This window comes from Symphalangus syndactylus, chromosome 9, assembly GCF_028878055.3.
Source record: "Symphalangus syndactylus isolate Jambi chromosome 9, NHGRI_mSymSyn1-v2.1_pri, whole genome shotgun sequence".
Taxonomy (NCBI): Eukaryota; Metazoa; Chordata; class Mammalia; order Primates; family Hylobatidae; genus Symphalangus; species Symphalangus syndactylus.
The window spans coordinates 98,823,541-98,836,801 of record NC_072431.2 but is presented as its reverse complement, the minus strand read 5'-3'; the positions used below and the strand labels follow the sequence as shown (position 1 = coordinate 98,836,801).

General features: G+C 33.6%; 1 protein-coding gene and 1 long non-coding RNA gene across 3 annotated transcripts in view; one reads left to right on the top strand and one right to left on the bottom strand.

The window, feature by feature from the left end:
- Positions 1–13,261, bottom strand: part of LOC134731444 (uncharacterized) — a 115,120-nt gene that overhangs the window by 26,777 nt on the left and 75,082 nt on the right. The window contains exon 4 of one of the 2 annotated variants that reach the window (XR_010113721.1): positions 9,187–9,519. The exons of the other annotated variant lie outside the window; for it this stretch is intronic. This is a non-coding gene — a long non-coding RNA (uncharacterized lncRNA). Of the gene's footprint in view, positions 1–9,186; positions 9,520–13,261 lie in introns of those variants that run through there. 2 annotated transcript variants of the gene reach the window in all.
- ITPRID1 (ITPR interacting domain containing 1) overlaps positions 1–13,261 on the top strand; it is a 115,005-nt gene that overhangs the window by 73,661 nt on the left and 28,083 nt on the right. The gene's annotated exons all lie outside the window — the stretch shown is intronic.

Below are 13,261 nucleotides of genomic sequence, written 5' to 3'. Positions count from 1 at the left end.
AATCTTATAGATTTTCATTTTGACTCTACTGCTCCGAAATTTTATAATAATATGCGTTGGTCTGTTTTCATCCATTAGGTTGGGTTCTCAGGGTCCATTTCAATCACAACCCCATGCCCTTCAGTTTTAAATTATCTGTCAATAATTTTAAGCACAAATTTTCTTTTTCAGGAAAATCTACAGTGTGAATACTGGCACTCATGAATTAGTCCTCTTTCTCAAATTTTCTCCCCTGCTTTTTCATTTCTTTATTTTTTAGCCTAATTTTTGGAAGACTTTCTCAGTTTATCTTCCAGCACTTTAATTAAATTTATTTCTGTTTTTATGTATTTAACCCTGTGAAGTTTATGTTCTCAGAATGTTTTCTCCCATAGCATCATGTATTTTTTTGTCATGGTTGCAATGCTTCCCTTTATCTCTTTGAAAAGATCAATGATAGTTTCTGTGTATACATGCACATATTTATGTATGTATCTGTAAAGTTTTCTTCTCACTGCATAGTTTATCATGATATTTAGTTATCCCAAAATCATTTGTTCCTCCATTGAATTACTTTATTACCTTGGTTGAAAATCAGTTGGCTATAAGTGTACAATCTTATTTCTAATCTAAGTTCTATTCTATTAATTTATATGTCTGTCTGTATACTATTAACACACTGTCTTCATTATTGTACCTTTGTAGTAAGTTTTAAATAAGGAAATACGTCTTTCACCTTTGTTCTTCTTTTTCATGATTGTTTTGACTACTCTATGTCCTTTGCATTTCCATAAGAATTTTAGGGTCAGCTTGTCAATTTACATATAAAAAGGTAGCTGAGATTTTGATAGAAATTGTATTCTATCTTCAAATCAACTTGGAGACTATTGCCATCTTAACAACATTAAGTCTTCTGATTCATAACATAGGATATCTTTCCATTTATTTGTTCTTCTTTAATTTCTTTCAACAGCATTTTGTAGTTTTAAATGTATAAGTCGTGTAGTTGTTTGGTTCAGTTTATTCTAAATATTTTATTCTTTTTAATGTTATTATGAATGGAATTGTTCTTGTCAATTTAATTTTGGGCTGCTCATTGCTAATATATAGAAATAAAATTATTTTTTATATATTGATCTTATATCCTGTGACTTTGCTGAATTCATTTATTAGTTCTAATAATTCTATAGTGAATTTTTATATATAAGATCATATTATCTGCAAGTAGAGATAGTTTTACTTCTGCCTTTGATTCTGAATTTTTTTTCTTTTTTCTTTTTGCCTTATTATCCTGGAAATAGAATTGGAGAGAGTGGACATCCTTATTTTCTTCTTAATCTTATGGGGAAAAATTTTAGTATTTTACCATTACGTATGATGTTAGCGATGGCCTTTTTGTAGATGTCTTTTATAGGTAGAGGATATTCAGTTCTCTTCCTAGTTTGTTGGGTGTTCATATCATAACATTGTGTTAAATTTTGTCAAATGCTTTTTTGGCATCAATTGAGGTGACCATGTGGTTTTTTTTCTTTTATTCTTTTAACATTGTGTGTTACATTCACTGATTTTCAGATGTTAAAACAGCCTTGCATTCCTGAGATGGGTTCCACATAATCATGGTATATAATCAATTTTTTATATTTCCAGATTCAGTTTGCTAGTATTTTCTTTAGGATTTTTACATCTATATTCACAAGGACTTTTCTGGTAATGTCTTTGTCTAGATTTGGTATCAAAGTAATACTGGCCCCAGGGAATAAGTTGGGATGTGTCCTCTCCTCTTATATCTTTTGGAAGAGTTTGTGAAGTATTATTAATGTTTCTTTAAACATTTGGTAGAATATACCAGCAAAGCCATCTGGGCCTGAAATGTTCTTTGTGGAATGTTTTAAAATTTCTAATTAAATAACTTTACTTGTTACGGGTCTATTAAAATTTTCTGTTTCTGCTAGAATAAGTTTCAATACCTTGTACCTTTCTAGAAATGTATCCATCTCACCTGAGTCATCTAATTTGTCATTTACAGTATTTGTATAATTGTCTTTTATTTCTAGAAAATTAGTAATAACATCCTCTCTTTCATTCATAATTTATTAATTGAATCTTCTGACTTTTTTATCATTCTAGCTAAAGAGTTGTCAGTTTTGGTGATCTTTTCAAAGAAAAACTTTTTTAAAATTCTTTGTATTGTTTTCCCATTGTCTATTTTACTTATCTCTGCTCCAGTCTTTATTATTTTCTTCATTCTGCTTGCTTTGCATTTAGTTTGCTGTTTTTGTAGTTTAAGGTAAGAGGTTAGGTAATTTTTGAGATTCTATTTCTTTTTAAATATAGACATTTATAGCTAAAAATTCCCCTCAAAGCCTGCTTTTGCTGCATTTTATACGTTTTGATATGTTTTGTTTTGGTTTTCACTCATCTTGAAGTATATTCTATTTCCCTGTGATATCTTATTTGACCCATTACTTAGGAGTATTTTAAAAAATTGCTACATATTTGTGAATTGCCTAAATTTTCTTCTTCTATTGATTTCTAATTTCTGCTGCAGTCAGAAATGTTATTTTGTATGATTTCAATTCTTTAAAATTATTGAGGCTTATTTTGTGGACTATCATATGGTCTATTCTGCCTGGAGAATGTTCCATGTACACTTGAGAAAAGTAAGTATTCTTCTCATAGATATTATTTTTTTAGGTGGTGTCTTTTACAGATGTCTATTAGGACTACTTGATTTATTTAAAATGACATACTAGAAAATACCTATTTAATTCAAAAAATGCAGTAATGCAGGAGTAAAGGCATAAAAAGATATGACATATAACACATAGTATAATGGCAAACAGAAATACTATCTAATCAATAATTACATGCAGCCTAAATAGATTAAACATTTCAATTTATTATTATTGTTCAAATCTTCTGTTTTGTTGTTGGTCCTTTAATTGTTTTATCCATTATTGAAAGTGGAGTTTTAAAGTATTCAACCATTGTTGTTGAATTATCTGTTTTTCTCTGCATTTCTGTCAGTTTGTTTAATTGGGACTCTGTTTTCAGGTCTACATGTGTTTTTAATTGTTATGTCTTCCTCATAGAGTGACTCTTTTATCATTATGTTTTTGTCTTTATTAACAATTTTTATCTTATTGTCTATGTAATATGTAATATGATATGATATAATATATAAAAATATAGCCATTCCAGCTACATTTTGGCTACTATTTGGATAGTATATCTTTTTCATTATTTTACTTGGAACCTATGTGTTTTTTGAATTTAAAATGTTTCTGTTGTGGACCGCATGTAGTTAGATTGTTTTATATTTATCCATGCTGCCAATCTCTTTTGATTAGAATGTTTAATCTATTTATATTTAATGTAATCATTGATAAGGTAGGATTTATGTCTGTCATTTCACTATATTTTTATATGTCTTATGTCTTTTTATTCTTCTATTCCACTATTACTGCATTTTTGAGTTAAACGGGTATTTTCTAGTATGCCATTTAAAATATCTTGTTATTTCTTTTATTATATTTTTAAAGTTACTTTTCTAGGTATTGCCCTGGGAATTCCAATATCTTAACTTAAAAAAATCTAGATAGGATTAGTACCAACAATTTCAATAGCATGTTAAAAATTTGCTCCAGTATAGTTTTATTTCCTCCTCCCTCCTTTGTGGTATTATTGTCATACATATTACATTTTTATACATTATATCAATTCCGTTTTATAATTATTACTTTATTAAATTGTCTTTTAAATCAGATAAGTGAATGAAAGAATTACAAGCAAAAATACATTTTTATCATCTTCATATTTACCTATGTAGTTATTTTAATGAGTGCTGTTTATTTCTTCATTTGAATCTGAGTTATTGTCTAGTGTTTTTTCACTCCCACCTGAAGGACTTTCATTAGTTTTTCTTATATTGCAGTTCTTCAAGTGACGAATTCTGTTTTTGTTTATCTGAGAATGTCTTAAATTGTCTCTTTATATTCTGTATTCTATAGAATTCTATATTCAGTTTTGCTGAATATTCTATATTCTATAGAATTCTTGATACTGACATTCCTTTATCCTATCACACAGCCTTCAGGCTTGCATGGTTTATGCTAAGAAGTCAGTTGTTAATCTTTTTAAATATCCCTTGTATGTGATGAGTCATTTTTATCTTGCTGCTTACAAGATACTTTGTCTTTTGAGTTTTATTATCATGTGTCTGAGTTTGTATTTCTCTGAGATTTTCCTATCTGGAGTTTGTTGAGCTTTTTGGTTCTGTACATTGTTTCTCATCAAAATTGGGGAGTTTGGGGCCATTATTTATTGAAATATTCTTTATGCCTTTTTCTTTTCTCTTCTCTTTCTGGGACTCCCATTATGTGTGATGGTATATTTGATGGTGTTTCACAGGTCTCTCAGGCTCTCTTCATTTTTATTCATTTTTTTTCTGTTTTTCCAGCTGGATAATTTCAATTGGCTTATTTTCAAGGTTGCTGATTCTTTCTTCTGCCATCTCAAATCTGTACTGAATTTTTTATTTAAATTACCATATTTTGCAACTCTAAACTCTTATTTGGTCCTTTTATGATATTTACCTCTTTATGATACTCTGTATTTGATGAGACATTCTTCCTCATACATTCCTTTAGTTATTTTGAACATATATAATAGCTAATTTTTTGTTTTCGTCTAGTGAGAACATTTGCATTTCCTCAAGGACAGTTTTTATTGATTGGCTTTTGTTTTGTTTTTCTGTGTGTGGGTCATTCTTTCTCATTTCTTTGTGTGTCTTGTGATGTTTTGTTGTAAACTGGACATTTAAAATAATAATATGAAAACTCTTGAACTTAGATATACCCCTAGGTTTTGTTGTGGTGGTTTGTTGTTGTTTCTGGTTTGTTTGTTTGTTTTAAAGAGACTTTCCTGGACTAATTTTATAAAGCCTATATATTTTGTCAAGTGCAGCACTGAAGTTCCTACTTGAATAGCCTAGTTAATGACTGGACAGGGATTTTTTTAAGTGACTTGAACACATACGTCTACCACCCTTTTCTGAAGGTCTCTGTGTTTTTGTTGGAGCATGCCTTCAATGCTCCACCTATTTACAACTCAGTGTTAGTCTTCCCTTCTTGTTTGTGCAGCCTCAAGGTCTTCCAGATGTGAGAAATTAGGGTCTTCTCAGATCTTTCTTGGGCATGAAAACAGCCCTGCACATGTGCACAGCCAGCCTTTTATAGATCCACATGAATATGTCAGAGATTTTCAAAGTCCACTATTAGCTAAGCTTATTATTTTGCCCCATTGGTATCACCATCTCAGGCAGCTATAATATTAAACAATTACCATTAATTGTTTTAAATATACACCCTGCTGGTATGGCTTTCCTTACTTAGGAATCTCTGAACTAGGTCAAATAAAGACAGGCCTACTGAATGGGCTTTGCCAGAGAGCTGCCAGATAGGCCTAATAGTGATAATTCTCCAGAAATGGGACTTTTTGTTTGAGAGTCCACACCCTTTCTGCTTCCTTTAACTGATAGGATGCTGTTTTTCACAGCTACCACTATTCCAAGGCTGATTGTTTTAAGGCTAATGAAGAGCTGGGGAGAAGGTAATGGAAATAGGGTAAGTTAAAGTGCCATGAAGTTCACTGTTCTTATTGATATTCAACTCTTTTTTTCTTGTATAAATGCTCCTCAGATTATTGAAAGCCTTTGGTTAATTTCTAGGGTTTTGAAAAAGTTAATTTTGACAGGTTTTGCTAGTGTTCTTGTTGTTTTTATGGAGGAATGGGGTTTCAGAGGTTCTTTTTCCACTACCTCAGAAGTACTTCCCTCTCTTTGTCTTTTTAATTAAACCAATTTGCTTACTGTAGTTTCTGTGGGATTTTTGCAAAGAAAAATATGTATTTTCATTCTACCATTTTAGAGTCTATATTTGCTCTGTTAGTCAGTAACAGTGAATTTCAATTTTTCTGCTAGTAGAATATCAGGTAGGAAGACAAATCAGAAAGAAAGACATTCTTGTTTAAGGCCATTTTTCCTTTAAATTCACACATGATCAGCAGTTTGTTTTGTTTCTATCTAAAGCCAAATCCAGTGGCTATGTCTATGTTTATGTTAAATAACCAATAGCACTCTGGGCCTTTCTGAATTTGCAAGGTGGCTTCTCAGCAATGCAGATCTCCCTTTGAATTCTTTTTGCCCTCTGCACAGCATAGTGACATTGTTACATTTGTGTTATTCTTGCCATTAATGAGAGCTTCAATATTTGCTAGTGCATATATAGGGGGAGGGAAGTTCCTTATGGAAACATTCCATATTCCCTGTGAAGTACCTTAAGCAGTTAGGATTATCTAACACATTTTTCAGATGCTGAACTTTGGCTCAGAGGAGTAAAGTGACTTGCCATGAACAACCAGTTGGTAGGCACCATGGTTGGCAGCTGAATCCAGGTCAGGTATATCAAAGTTTAGGGACTCCTTCCCTCTACCACACAACGTTCTTTACCCCAGATATTACGGAGTCTTAGATTGTCATTTAGTCTAAACCATCCAATGCTTAAAATACCTATACAGTATCCAATACCTTCTTGTGCCTCTAGAAGGTGCAGTATCCAATACCTTCTTGTGCATCTAGGGCAGGTGAAGAAGTAACTTCATAAATGCTTTCCAATAAAATTATGCTTTACAGGGGAAGGCTAGATCTAGTTACTTTGGTGAGATTATGGGAGTAAAAGTGAGGGCGAGGCTCAACTTTAGCTCCATAACTTGTTAAAAAAAAAACTCTCCATGCAGAGTTTCAGATTTACACTTATTCTAGTAATTAAACAAATATTTATTGAGCACCCATTATGTGTCCAGGGCTCGAAGTAAGATAGAAAAAGCCTCTACAAAAGGAAGATTTGAGAGACCCTTAATAGGTATATATACTGCATGAATGCAGTAATTTTCTCCTGTTTTATTTAATACCATATACCCAGATCCTTTAGAACAGTTCCTGGTACATATGGATGCTCAATAAACATTATGGAATTAATTGATTAACTGAGATAATTTCACATGTTTTTGAAGGTTATAAAAAACAAAATGGGTTAGTAGAGTGTAGAGCATTGTGGCACAGTGAGCTGCATTATAGTGGGTAGCCAGGAAAGGTTCTCTGAGGAGAGAGCATTGGACATCATTGTCATCTGGTTTGAGAACAGTCATTGATCATTTTTTTGAAATTACTTCAAAAACAGCCACTGAGAAAACTCCTGATTCGGGGGCCCCATTTATGTTTTTTATCACAAGGAACCCTAGAATGTCCTTTGTCGCTCCCTGGGGTATGGCGGGAATGAACACCATACCTCACTGAGGGTCCATTGCTAGTGTTTTCCATCACCATTAGCCAAGGGATTAATTTATTTTTAAGCTATAGGCTGTAGCCTTGAGACTGTAATTTAGTTTCAGCTTAATTTTATAGTAATTTTCTTAAGGAGAATAAAGGTGACTTCTAGAAAGTGTATAGTAATTAGCAAAATTCTAAAAGTTATATAATCCAGAACTTAGCCCTTAGAAACAAGGTGATGTAGGTTTGCTAAACACGTACTGTAGATATTTTCCCATTTATTCTTTCCCATTTATTATTCATGGATATAGGGCTGACTAGTGAAAAATCAAAGATTTGATATGCATGCTTTAATAGAAAAAACATGAAGATAGGATCAGGTCATAAGTATTACTTGTGTAACCTATGGTAAGTCATTGGAGGCCTTCATACCTCAATGTTCCCATCTTCATGATGGGCGTAATAAAATCTACCCAGCTTGGCAGTTGTAGGGATTACAGACAATGAGTTCAGAATACCACGAACAATAATGGCAAGCAGTAAATGGCAGCTATTAGTACTATGGATGCATCTTGAAGTCATTTGCAAATTCTCTTATGCTATTTCTGTAGACAAAGATGTGAAGATGTGAGTGATTATCAATGTATAGTCCTTGGTACTCTCTTAAGCAAAATAAGACATTAAGTGATTTTTAAAAATGGAGATTCTTTGAGTCTTATGAACAATGGTTGTGTAATGACATAGACTTTCATTCTTAGACATGATCAAGATCATTACTAGTAACATACTAAGCGACTAATTAAAGGCTAATACCAGTAGTGTGTTAGAGTTCACTGAGAATTTTTTTTTTTTTTTTTTTTTTTGAGACAGAATCTCGCTCTGTCACCCAGGCTGGAGTGCAGTGGTGCAATCTCGGCTCATTGCAAGCTCTGCCTCCTGGGTTCACGCCATTCTCCTGCCTCAGCCTCCCGTGTAGCTGGGACTACAGGCGCCTGCCACCACGCCCAGCTAATTTTTTGTATTTTTAGTAGAGACGGGGTTTCACTGTGGTCTCGATCTCCTGACCTCGTGATCTGCCCACCTCGGCCTCTCAAAGTGCTGAGTTTACTGAGAATTCTAATTCTGTTTTCTGTTAAAAGGCCTGGCTGCTATGCAATGCTTTGACAATGTTGCAAGGTTCCTACTGTACTTGCAAAAATATAAATTATTGGAATTCTTGCAGTTTTCAAGAATTATGATTTGTTTTATAAATATATTAATAACATCTTAAATTGACCATGGTTTTTAATCGTGCCTGTTTTTGATTAACTTAAATGTAAGTTATTGCTAATTTATCGCTCTAAAAAATTATTGTATTTATGGTTATCCCTTCAGGGTCTAGTAGTGAATATATGCATATGGGGTCCTATTGATTTCAACAATCAGATTTTTAAATGTGCAAGTCTTTGAGTTTTGTTCTGAATCATCCCTACTACCTGTCTTAGGTTGGATTCCCCAGAAATGGACCTCAGGGAGAGTTTGTGTTAAAGTGATGTATTAAGATGTGTTCTGAGGAAGTACGGTAAGGGAGTGGGACCCTGAGGAGAAGGAGGTCATCTGCCCATCAACACATCCCTCCAACCACTGCAAAAGTCCATTTTTTTCATCATCTCATTGATTCCACAGGCACAATGTTATTTTAGCTTTAGAAATACATAGTATCTTAGATCATAAGGTAAATTCCCCAGATAGCTTAAAGAGTAGTTTTCAATGGCCTTTTTCTGATTTTATCTGTGGCCAAAGTAGGAAGCAGCAAAAGGATTATGTACATGTGAATGAGACAAGAGACAAGACCAAAAAGGTTTCTAAATTTCATTTTTTGGTAGCATAAAAACATTAGATTGTGATTCAAACAATTATCAGATGCCCAAACCTCTCTTGCTTACTTTTTGCCTTCTTGGTGGTTTGTGGGAATGGTATGGTTGTCCTGGTTATATTCCAATCTAGATAATTATATCTTCTCTTCTGCAAATTCCCTGTTGCTTATATTTCAAGTGCATTCTTCTTTTCTTTATGACAAACTGCTCCTAAGCACCACTGCATGGTGGTAAACAGCTGGAGGGAGCTACCCCAAAGACGGTTGCACTTCAGTGGTAGGTGAGCTCGTCCCAGTATAATTTATCTATCAACTTGTTCAGTTTTTGAAGCATTTGCCATCTTTCAGGAAGAAAAGCCTGGAGAAGGGAAGATCCTATTATTTCTTCTATAACCTCAGTAGGTTTGAGACACTGTTCTAGTTAGAATGGAGATAACAACAATTTAAAAATGATAGATCTTTGCAAAGGGGATGATTAATATAAATGGGTTTCTCAATAACAAGTATTTCATTGATAAGCTATTAAAGAATAAGTGTTAAATTTTAGATTGCCAAAGATGTCATACCTCTATGTAGTATTAAGCATTTCTGAGGTAGGCAAGAGAGTCATTGAAATAATAACCAAATCTCCCCAACAGTTTAATTAAAAGAAAATGTGAATTACTATAAAAATCAAAACTATTCTGCTTTTTGTAAAAAGACAAAAAACAACTTCATTGTGAGTGGAGATAAGAGTTCAGACAAAATTATTTAAGAGAAAATACATCCTGATTAGTCTCTTCCATTAACAGCAGCTCTTTAGAGCCAACTTTTACCTTCTAAATGATTTAATGCTCCATCTTTTAAAGAAAAAAAACCCCCACCATACTCTTGTCATTTTCTGGTTTATACTAGTGCTCCCTCCCACCCCCACCGTACTTTAAGGATACTACTCCACCTAAAATGAGTTCAATGAGTTTGGTTGAAATTGAAGATAATAAAGATAAAATGAAAATGAAGATAAAATATTTGGAGAATATTTAAATTTCAGAAGAAAACATTTCACTTATTAAGAGAGTTACTTATATTTACTTCTAAAACAACAAATCACTGCAGGAAAAGAAAATAAAGTCCCTTTTCTATTTGTAGTAAAGAAAATGGTGGGGAATGAATTTTAGAAGCACACATATTTATTGTCATTAGAGAATAATGGGATCCTAAAGAAGCCGAGAGATGACAGAAGCCTATCAATCAGGTTCACGACTTTTAGGAAACCTTAAAGCCCTCTTGGTGTCCATCATTGTGACAGGAGCAAGGACTATGACTAAGTCGCCCAGATCAAAGGTGTGACCATTTCCCCAAACTTCAGATCAGCCTTTTCACTTCATGTATGTCTTCCCCAGCCACCACCCAATTTGTGCCCCCTCACTTCTCCCTAAACAACACAACCAATACCCCATAACAAATAATTAGGATTGTTCATGAGAAAATCCAAAGGGGGCAAATTCACATTGTTCTTTGGGAGGTTCCTCCGCTGTCCTTTCCTGCTAACACATACCACTACTAATTATGCTATTGAAGAAGGGGCATCTGGCTGTTGCCAACTCTTGGCACCCAAGTTTCATGAATCTTTTGGTCAAGAAGGGAAATATTTCTTTGCTGATCCAAAGCCTAATCCCAAGAAAAAATGCCTCCAGGGGCCCCTTCTTCTCAGAAAAGGTAGATGATGTTAGGAAAGGCTTTGAAACCAACAGGGAGTCCAGAAAGGCCAAAAAGCAAATTCCATAAACTCCCCTCCATTAATGTCACAATGTAGAAACCCATAATTATAGTTGAGTATTAGGGCTTACCAATAATTATTTTTAATTTATGAGTGAGGAAACCAAGGCTCTTAAAAGCTAAGCAACTTGCCCAAGTTCACCCAGCTGGCAAGTGTTGGCATCAGGATGAAACCCAGGTCCCTCTGACTCCAAATGGTACGCCCTGCCCAAATTCCATGCTGCAAATATAAAAGTTGTGGATATCACTTTATTATAAAATATGCTTTGCTGTGCAGATTGCATGTTGTAAGAAGGTAAAGTGGATAAAATGGTTTATCACGTGCCGAGGGAGTAGGTGACTGACTCAAAGCATTCTAGGATTCACTGTGGAAGACCTGATTCTTCATCCCCTTACAGTGTTTCTGAGAGAGGAAATCCCTCTCTGCTCTATTCTCTGATTCCATATTGACTTTTGTCTTCTTTCAATTTCTAAAGCATGGTGACATTACCTTTAATCTGTGTATATTAGTCACAGCATTTTATTAGTCTTTCAAAAGCAGTTTTAGTTGCTCTTCCTTTTCTTTGTAAGTACAGGCAAGGTGCCCTTTCTATGTCTATTTTCAGGTGATAACATTTTTGTCATTGTAAAATGGAAGGCGTAATGACTAGCTTTCTAGGTAAACTCTCATAATTTACATATGAGGAAAGAAAGTTCCATAAAGTTAGTGATTTATTCTAGGTGCCAACAATGATTGGTGACAAATCCAGACCCCAAACTCTCAGTGTTGAATTTTCAATTCTTATTATTTTACAATTAATTGGTTTTCTGTGTAACATGTTCCTTATTCTTTGTTTAAACCTATGTGCAGAGCTAAGTTTAAAGCAGGTAAAGTTACTGTATCATAGCATTTTGATAAGAATGACATCTGATTTGTTTTCAATCTCCAGAATTTACCTCATGTATGCTGAGGAAATCAGTGGTCAAGTAAGTTTGTAAAGAGTGCTCTTTTAACAGTTAAAGAATTAGAATAAGCTTTTCTTAGAATGTCTATTTTTAAATTTTTTTCTTTATAAAGTTATTTATAAATGCTTAAAGTGATCTCATCTAAAATTGAAACGCTGTATTTCAGATACAGGTACACTGAATGTTAGTAAGAAGGGTTTTTATTTACAGATAATTTGGTGATAATAAAAAATCTTCAGTAAACTTTGCTAAGACTTTAAAAAAACTTTATGACTAACTCTGTGATTTTTCCAGTGTTAAAAGGAGTCCAAGTTGATTCTAAAATCAAAGAACAGACAGAAGTTCAAGTGGGTTGTAAACTTGGCAAAAACATGTTTTACCAAGAAAAAAGGAAAACGAATCCCATCTAAAAATCTGTGACTATGTGTATGCATCTTTGGGCTTTCTTTTTGTAAAAGCAAAATTCTTTAAAAAAGAATCATAACATCACATAAAGAAGTATACTTTGTGTGACTAAAGATATTAAAATTGCTTTTTAAAATTAGGCCAACTGCATAACTCCTTTTGAACAGTTCATTGGAAATAAGTCACCTAGTGACCATAATCATGCTTTAACTTTGGGTGTGTAACCTTATGTTCTAAGAAGTGTCACTGATAACTTTTAAAATTATCATAATTAATCTGGTGCTACTTAGATAGAAGTAAGTTTTTCCACTATATTTCTGTTTGCATTTTACTATTTTCTTTCTGTTTTATGCTTCCCTTTGCTGTCATGAATATCACAAAGATGAATACAACTGTTTAATCTGATATTTTTCCTGCAGTAGTTATTTAGAATTTCTCTTCTGAATAGTTTTTAGCATTTGAATCAAAACAGTTTTTGACATGTCGGTGACACCATGCTCTAAAGGAGGAGTCAGTGCTTCTGGATCCCCAAAGGGACTTAGTTTTAAATGTGCCCCAAAACACTTGTTGTGGCAGTTTTCATCTTTATAAGGGCTATTACACATGCTCAGAGTTCATTCTCAGAACATTAGCCTATAAACTTCGAAAGGGCAGAGGCACAGTCTTAGTTTCCATTGTATCCCCTAATCTAGCACATTGCCTAACACACAGTAAGCACCCAACAGGAAAATGTTTGTGGGATAAACAAATAAATATAGCAAGCTTTCTTCTAGAAAGTGGATGGTCACCCAGCTTAAAGATTATTTATTTTATTTCAGTGCTTAGGCGGTATGCCTTATGAATTATGTCTAAAACACATATGTTGAGGAAGGTGTTCTGGAGTATTTTGTATTACTATCAAATACAATTCAAAAGCACTCCTAGTGTTTTCCATTACCATCTATTTTATCTTTATTTGGATTTTGTCCACTGGAGAAGCTCCCCAATGGCTG